The sequence below is a fragment of the Herpailurus yagouaroundi genome, unplaced genomic scaffold (genome assembly GCF_014898765.1).
Source record: "Herpailurus yagouaroundi ecotype Mexico unplaced genomic scaffold, PumYag 530, whole genome shotgun sequence".
In the NCBI taxonomy this organism is placed as follows: Eukaryota; Metazoa; Chordata; class Mammalia; order Carnivora; family Felidae; genus Herpailurus; species Herpailurus yagouaroundi.
Window position 1 is genome coordinate 1,138,978 of NW_024412747.1, and position 9,554 is coordinate 1,148,531.

A 9,554-nucleotide genomic window follows, 5' to 3' on the forward strand; every position below is an offset into this window, starting at 1 on the left:
CACTGGGTGTTGTATGGAAACCAATTTGACAATAAATTTCATATATATATAAAAAAAAAGATATTAGGGTCAATCATTTCAGTCAAAACCATGATTCACCTTCCAGAATGAAGTGGTAATGTCAGACTCCAATACTTCAAAAACATTATGTTCCCTGGTTGAGGTTTCTTGGCCCTAGGAACCCATGTCTTAGACTGCCATAGTTCAGAATCATAAGGATCAGAGACAATGATATGAAAAATGAGTCATTTGTTACAACCATAGGAGGCACCAGCTGTATCTCCAACCCTTGATCTGTGGACTTATTTTAATGTTCTAGCAAGAGGAGGAATAGTCTATTTTATTATGGACCACCTCGTGTCTTCTAAGCCAGTTCCCAGTTTTGTAATTTGGTAGCCTTCAGCTTGTGAAGCAGGAATTCTCTTACTATGTAAGGTCTTTTCCCACAGTTGACAACGTGCATGATACTAAGAGTGAGTCAGTCCTATGGCTCCACCTCCTCCTCCTTCCCCTTTCTCAAAAATCTAATGTGTACCTATGTTGGGAGCAATGATGTGATCTAGAAATACTCTGATCTAGAATATGACACTTAGCTTGGACATTCCTATAGACTGAAGGTTTGTGTCCCTCCACCCACAAATACTCATTATGAATCCATAATTGCACCTTACATTTTGTAGCATAGTGAAGCCTCTTAATAATTGCATGCTTACTTGGTAAATATTCTGTAATCTGTTGGTTTTAAAAAGGAATTTAAAAATCACTCTTTTAGTATGCTATACAAATACCAAAATTCCATTGTCTGGCACCTTACAGTTAGATTATAATTTTCTTATTTGTCTCTAAGGTGAACAGGCTGTGTTCATAAGCTAAATGTCAGGGGATGATGTAAAAGAAAAAATATATATGTAAGATTTTGGGAGAAGATCATAGTGGTCAAAATTCTTACCTTATTAATTTTTTTTTAGTTTTTGCAACTACAGTGTCAAAAAAGTGGTTAAGTGTGGCACAAGTTTCAAGATAACTTTTATAAACCCCACATGCTTCTATTTACACATTTAGATTATTGAATTTGTACACAGACCCAGAGACCATAAGCCACTATTTTAAATCAAAGTAATTGTACTTCTCTAAATAGAACAGGCCACTTTTGTAGCAAAATCTATTTAATTCTGATGGTTTTAGCATACTTTAAGGAAATGAATCAAATATAATAATATTTTAAAGTAGAGAGTCACCATGTAAAATAAAATTGTAAGCCTGAAATTATTCAACATTGCACACATGGTCTAGGTAATTCCATTATGCTCCTAATTAACATCTAGTCTTAATTTAATTGGTGTGCTTTCTTCTTGTTATAGTTCATTTGTTATTTTTAAAAATATATTTACTGGGAACACACAATATGTCAGACTGTGCTAAGCACTCATGGAAATTATAATTCAGTAAGGGAGTAAAAATAATAAATTAGGCGAGAAATGAACATATAATTGCCAGTTGTGAACAGTACTAGAATTGAAAAGCAAAAACAGCCTCTGAAGACATTGGAGAGCTTATCCTGACTACAAAATCGGAAGAGAGTAGGTTAAAAGTTGAGGAAGGTGGAAGACAGAGCGATCAGAGACCTCTAGGCCAGGCAGTTTCTGGAATTTTACCCTGTTTGGAAGTCAGGGAAGGGTTTGAAGGTTGAGGCAATACTACATTGGTGGAATCTGAGGTCACTGGAAACAACAAAAGCAACAACTAAACCCGAATCCAGCTCACCTACTTATGAGATTGATTAAACCCAGAGTAATGTTGTGCTGAGACAGGAGGACGTGTGCTTATAAGATACAAGAAAATATTATGTGCCTGTAAGGTATGGCCCAGATAAGTGGTGACTATCAAAAAAGGATGGTAAAGGGGCGCCTGGGTGGCTCAGTCAGTTATGCGTCCGACTTCGGCTCAGGTCATGATCTCGCGGTCCGTGAGTTTGAGCCCGCGTCTGGCTCTGTGCTGACAGCTCAGAGCCTGGAGCCTGCTTCAGATTCTGTATCTCCCTCTGTCTCTGCCCCTCCCCCCGCTCATGCTCTATCTCTCTCTTGTCAAAAATAAATAAAACATTTAAAAAATTAAAAAAAAAATAAAAAGGATGGTAAAATAACCATGAGTAATGCTTTCAAAGTTCTGGAGGGAAAGTTAGGAAATATACAAAAATAAAATAAAGAAGTTAACTTATAAGCAAGCAGGGGAGGTAAAATGAAATAAAAGAAATAGTCAGAAATAGTCAAAATAGTCCACAGAAAGGGACATAAAGAGAGAAAATCAAAGAACACATGGGAGAAATAGAAAAATGAATTTAACCATATGCATCATTGCATTAAGCTAGGCTAAACAAAATGATCTAAATACTCCCACTAAAAAAGTAGAAGCTGTTACATTGAATTAAAAAACAAGACCAAATTACATGCTGTCTATGAAAAACTCCCATTAAATATAAAAACATAGGTAAGTTAAAGGTAAAGATTAGGTAGACAAGCACTTAACAAAAGAAAGTTGGGGTAGGTGTGCTAATTTCCAATAATGCAGACTCCAGAGCCAGGAGTCAACTCAGTGGGGAGACAAGACAACCCTAAATGATTTTGAATCGAACAACACAGCTTCAAGATTCTAGCAAAACCTGCAGGGCACCTGGGTAGCTCAGTTGGTAAAAGCATTTGAGTCTTGATCTCAGCTCAGATCTTGATCTCATGGGTCCTAAGTTCAAATCCTGCATTGTGCTCCACACTGGGCATGAAACCTCATTAAAAAAAAAAAAAAAAAAAAAAAAAAAAACTCAGCAAAAATTGATGGAAATAAAAAGAGAAAACAAGAAGTTTAGGGTGCCTGGGTGGCTCAGTCGGTTAATTGTCGAATTTTGGCTCAGGTCATGATATCATGGCTTGTGAGTTTGAGCCCCATGTCAGGCTCTGTGCTGATAGCTCAGAGCCTGAAGCCTGCTTCAAATAATACGTTTCCCTCTCTTTCTGCCCCTTCTCCACTTGTACTCTCTCTCTCTCTCTTTCTCTCACAAAAATAAACATTAAAAAATTAAAAAAGAATCCAACCTATGGTTGAAGACTTCACCATTCTCTCAGTAATTGATGGAACAAGTGAAGAAGAAATCAACAAGGTTATAGAGAACGAAAATAACACTAGCTGTCAATTTGCCCTGCATGAAATTCATAATCTATTTGTAAAAGGTAGAATCAATTTTTTTTTGTCTTAGAGTATTAACTTCAATTTAGAGGATTATTTTTCTGATTATGAAATTAACATGTTAATTGTAGAAAATCAGGAAAATACAAGGAATATATAAAGAAGAACATTATAAAAAAAGCCCTTAGTTTCTTTTCTAGACATAACTATTACTTTTGTTTTGGTATAAATACTGTTAAAGGAAAAAATAATCAGTGACGTTTGTTAAAGATGGTTAAGGCAAACTTTATTCGGGACTGTTAGGATAGATGTAGGTCCCACTATAATGGATTTCACAGTGCAGGACAGATACTGGGCTCAACACCTAAAAAGCATGAGTATGTGGGAATTAATGGCCAAGGATCAGGGTGGGGGCAGTGAATGAAAATTACTAAGAGGAAATATCAGGTGTAAAAGGCATTCTGGCTAAATCAACCTCGCTGGATTCTTTGCAGGCCACAGGCCAGGGTGATCAGACATCACCTACAGGTGGTGGAGGATGAAAAATCTGATCAGATTTCTAGAGTGATCAGATATTGAGTTCTGATTAAACTGACTTAGCAGGATTCTTGCTAAAACTGGATTTTCAGCTGTGCACACATGGGTCTAGGAGAAAATTTAGGCCTGACTAAAGTTGGATGAAGCAAACAATCTTTGTTAGTATATTTAGACGAAATATTAATAAGTACACACTTGGCTATTATCAATACAGAATTAAAATTACATATAGCATAGTCTTATAGTTTGCTCTCTCTACTCATTGTTTGCACCATCCAAATATATGGTAGCATTTATTCTATGTAAACAACATAGTTTATTTTGCCATCGTTCTATATTCGGGCATTTAGGTAAGTTTCCTTTTTGTGCACAAAAATCTCATCAACTCATTTAATTTTAATAATGGAAACTTTAAACAGAATATAATGTGATTATATATAGTGTCAAAGCCTTAGAAAGAGATGCTTGAGTAAAAAGGTAGGGAGACTTAAAATACATTTGCAATACAGTGTCAAATTGTTTTTCATAAAATCTGTTTTGTGTATAATGAATGATACTATCAGTTTGGGACAGCCTGTTTCCTGAACTTTAATACTTTTTAAATTACACTGTTTTGAAAGTTATTTTCAGGTAGTTGTACATTCACACGCAGTTGTATGATACAAGATGGAGAGATCCCATAGACAGACAAGTTACCCAGTATGACCTAATGGTAACACTGTATCCATCTAATGGAAAAGGTCTTTACCAGAATATTGCACTCAGATAGCCAAGGTACAGAGCATTGCATCACCACAAGGTGAGCTCATTATTATTACATTCCCTTCCATAGTTACAGCTCACCTCTCTTCCACCTCTACTTTTTATCCCCTGGCAACCAGTAATCTGTCATGCATTTCTAAAATTTTGGCATTTCAAGGCTATTATCATACACTACATAATTCTTCCGGTTTGGATTTTGTTTCCACTCATCAGAATTCTCTGGAGAGTAATCCATATTGTGTATATTAATAGCCTCTTATATTTTATATATAAAATGATATAACTTTATATAACTATGTAACTCTATATAACTCTATACCACTATCTATATCTATATCATCTATATCTATATTTATATCTATATCATCAACTATATATATAGGATATCTATATCTATACTATCTATATCTATACCTGTATCTGTATCTATATCCAACTATATATTGAGAGAGAGGCTCATGCAGTTGTGGAGGCTGACAAGTCTCAGTCTGCCATCTGTGGTTGGCAAGTTGAGGAACCAGGAACACCCGTGGTGTAGTTCAGTGTGAGTCCTGAGTCTGGAGAAGCAGAAACTCTTGTCTCAGGGCAGGAGAGGGTGGAAGTCTCAGATCAAGAAGAGTAAGAGAATGCCCTCATCTTTTTGCTTTGTACAGATCCTCAAGGAGTTGGATGATGCCCACCCACACTGAATCAGTCGACTGATTCAAATGCTTGTGTCTTCCTGAAACACCTTCCCAGATGCGCCCAGAAATATTGTTTTACCAACTATGTGGGCATTCCTTAGCCTAGTGAAATTGGCACATAAAATTAACCATCACAGGGGCGCCTGGGTGGCTCAGTCGGTTAAGCATCCGACTTCGGCTCAGGTCATGATCTCGCGGTCCGTGAGTTCGAGCCCTGCGTCGGGCTCTGTGCTGACAGCTCAGAGCCGGGAGCCTGTTTCAGATTCTGTGTCTCCCTCTCTCTGTGACCCTCCCCCGTTCATGCTCTGTCTCAAAAAATAAATAAACGTTAAAAAAAATTTTTTTAAATAAAAAAAAAATTAACCATCACAGTCTTACCATTTTAATTTTGGTGTCATTAGTTTTAGGAGGTTTTTCTTTTTTAATACATTCCTTAGATTTTTATACATAGCTAATTATGTCTCCTCCCAAAAGTACAGTTTTGTTTCTTCTTTTCTGGTATGCATGCCTTTTGTTTGTTTCTTTCTTTTTTTGGTCTTGCCTTATTTCATTGGCTACATCTTCCAGCGTTAGGTTGGATAAAGTGCTGAGAGCAGACATCCTTACCTTGTGCTAGATCCTAGACAGAAAGTACTCCAACTTCCATCGTTAAATAGAATGTGGGCTACAGGGTTTTCACAGTTTCTATTTATCCTTTCTTTTTTAAAAAAAATATTTATTTATTTATTTTGAGAGAGAGAATGAGTATGAGTAGGAGAGGGGTAGAGAGCAAGGGAGAGAGAGAGTAGATTCTATTTTTCTAATTGAAGAAGTCCCCTCTATTCCTTTTTATCTGGGAGTTTTTATCACGAATGACTATTAAATTTTGTCAAATGCTTTTACTCCACCAATTGGTATGAACCTGTTTTCTCTAATTCAGACTGTTAACAATGGTGGATCTCATTGTTTGATTATCAAATATTGATCAAGCATTGATTCTCTGAAATGAATCCAACTTACTCGGGTTTATGATTCTTTTTTTATATTTCCATATTCCATTTGATAATACTTTGTTAAAGATTTGCCTCTGTTATCACAAGGGGTATTTTTGTAGTTTTCTTTTCCCTTCCCTTCCCTCTCTTCCCCTCCCTTCTCCCGTCCCCTACTCTTTCTTTCTTTCTTTCTTTCTTTCTTTCTTTCTTTCTTTCTTTCTTCTTTCCCTCTCTCTCTCATATTGCCTTTTTTGAGTTTGGAATCGATGTAGCACTAGCTTTATAAAATGAATTGGAAAGTACTCCTTCCTTTATCCTCTTCTGGAAGGGATTGGGTAGAATTGGTGTTCATTCTTCTTTAATGGCTAGGTAGAACTTCAGTGAAACTATCTGGGCCTGCAGATTACTATTTTTTTTGAAGAGCTCTTAAGTTATGAATTCATTTTTCTAAATAGTCATAAGGCTATGCAAATCATCTATTTCATATTTGGTGAGTTGTGGTAGGTTATGTTTTTTAAGGAATTGGTCCATTTTATGTAAGTTGTAGAATATGTGTGTGTACAGTTGTTCTCAGCATAATCTTGTCATCCTTTGGGTGTTTGCGGGATCTATGGTGACATCCTGTTTCACTGCTGATATTGGTAATTTGTGTCTTTACACCTTCTTTCTTTGTCAGTAGTGCTAGAAGTCTGATAATTTTATCGATACTTTCAAAGAACCAGAAACACATTCTTTGAAACTGCACATAGAAAATTCGTGAATAGACCATATTCTGAATCAGAACAAAAATCTCAGTCACTTTAAAATCCAACAAAGTGTGACAGGGTGCCTGGGTGTCACAGTTGGTTAAGTGGTCAACTTCAGTTCAGGTCATGATCTTGTGGTTTGTGAGTTCGAGCCCCACGTCAGGCTCGGTGCTGACAGCTCTGAGCCTGGAGTCTCTTTCAGATTCTGTGTCTCCCTCTCTACCCTTCCCTTCACTCATGCTCTGTTTCTCTCTCTCAGAAAATAAATCAAAACGTTAAAAAAATTTTTAATCCAACAAAGTGTGTTTTCTGATCACGACAGGATCAATAACATATTTACAAAATACCAACATATTTGGAAATTAAACAGCGTGCCTTAAAATAACCAAGGGGTCAGAGAAGAAAAGTCCAGAGAAATTAAAAGAAATTCTGACATGAATGAAAACTGAAAACTGAGTGTTGTGGAGTGTAGCTACAGAAGTGCTCATTGGAAATTTAAAGGGATGTTCATCTTAGAATAGAAGAAAGGTCTCAACCTGACTTCAAGGTTTGCTAACTTCAAGAAGTTACCAAAGCATAGCCGATTTAAACCAAAGCTGGCAGGAAGAAGAAAATAAAGAGCAGGAGAGCCTGGGTGGCTCAGTCGGTGGAGATTGTGACTCTTGATTTGAGCTCCTCACTGAGTGTGGAGGGGCACTCTCTCTCCCCCTTTATCTCTGCCCATCCTCCTGCCTCGCATGTGCCCTCTCTCTTTCTCTAAACAAACAAATAAACAAACATTGAAAAACACATGGAAAGCAAAAGTCAAGGGAATCCAGGCAGGAGCTGCAGCGCTGAGGCCGGAGGCCTTGCAGCTCTGGGGAAGGGTCTGTTCTAGACACTGCTGAGCTACCGAAGGCTTGGGAGCCTCAGCCAGGATCCCAGCCACCCGAGTCAGCACCAGCTATTCCCTGTGGGGCACGGTCTTCAATGTCAAGCCTCAGGGCGACTGGCTGCACTTGTTCACCGAGCACCCGGAGGTCCATTTGGAGTTCCTGAGCTCAGTACCTGAGAAGAATTTCAAATTGCACAGGAAAAATCCCTCAGAAAGGATTGCTGGCCGAGCTTGCATATCCTACATTGCCGGGGTCCCACACCACTCTCTGCGGATGCACTTCAGGATGCCTCGGGCAGAGGGGCTGATTTTGTGAAAATTGCTCATTCAAAGCAGATAAACCTTGAAGATGTATTGGCACCACAATCGAAAAGTTAAACACAAATGGAGAATTAAATCAAAGTTTGTGAAAATTACTCACTGATTAAAAAGCTTATGGATTCCTTTAATCCAGAAACCAAGTGAGCAGTTGAACTGTTTATGTTTGACTTTGAAACCAATGAAATCCATCTAGACAAAGAAAAGCATCGAAGAGCAGATCTTGTTAAAATCTTTTGAGTAAAGCATTTTTTTATGGGGAACAATTTTTCCAAGACTGATAAACAATTCTTTCCTTTATTATATATATTTTAAGAGAGACAGAGAGAGTGTGTGTGGGTGTGTGTGCGTGTGGGCATGAACGTGTGCAACTGGAGAGAGGGGCAGAAGGGGGAGAGAGAGAGAGAGAGGGCGCAAGGGAGGGTCAGAGACAGAGGAGACAGAGAATCTTAAGCAGGCCCCATGCTCTGTGTGGGCTTGATCTCACGACTCCGGGATCATGACCTGAGCCAAAATCAAGGGTTAGGCGTTTGACCAGCTGAGCCACCCAGGTGCCCCTGATAATCATACCTTATCAGAACACATTTGCCATAACTTTTTACTTGATTGAGGTCCTGTAATAGTTGATAGTCTACATTCAGAAGCACCACGTGCAGGAAGCTGCTTAGACAATTTTTTCTTTGTCCCAATGCCGGCTAATTGAAGTGTTCAGAAAAGTTACTCAGCAGCCAAGAACTTAAGACAAAATTAGCGGGATATTTTATATTCCTCACAGGGCACCCCAAAGAACACTACCTAAAAATCAGACTGGCATGCAATTCCTTGAGAAACTATCTCACAAATTTTCTGATAGAACTATAAAAGATTTTTAGGTGACATGAGGAATAAAAACAAAACGAAATCTTTGAAATTCTGAATGCATGCCTTGGGACCCCCTAGTACCATGGTAAGATTCATGTGGAGAGGTAATGTTGAGTCCAGTTTATACTGACCGTGTTTCTCCTTTAAAACATGGATGGAGGAAGGTCTGAATATTTTATTTAACTAATTGTTAAGGATGTCTGCAGCGCCGCCTGTGAAATGAGATGTGGCGTCAAGACGTTAGAAGAGTGGCTGAGGTTCACGAATCTAAAGTATTGCTAGGGTGCATTTCCTGCAAAGAGACAAACCACGTTAGGATTGTCATTTTACAATCTGTGGAGGCAGATCGAAAGAAGATGGAGATTGTTAACTCCAGCTGCAGTTCTTAAGCTGAATCTTTCCCATTCCTCAAGGAGTTCACTGACTTTATTAACTCCTGGAATGATAGAAAATCTCCCCTAGGAAATGGGACATACCATCTCTTCTATGCTGGAATATACTCAGTATCCAATATTGCAGTGAGACCGATGTCCTACTGATTTTGCTGAGGTTCTTTCTGTGCTGGTGATTTTTCAAGTGACGATAAAGTGGTTACCCAATTTGCCAGACATTCTCAAACTGGGCA

At 38.2% G+C, this 9,554-nt stretch overlaps 1 pseudogene; it reads left to right on the forward strand.

Annotated features, from left to right (window-relative positions):
* Positions 1-8,336, forward strand: part of LOC121023165 (mitochondrial intermediate peptidase-like) — a 65,272-nt pseudogene extending 56,936 nt beyond the window's left edge.
* The last annotated feature ends 1,218 nt before the right edge of the window (positions 8,337-9,554 follow it).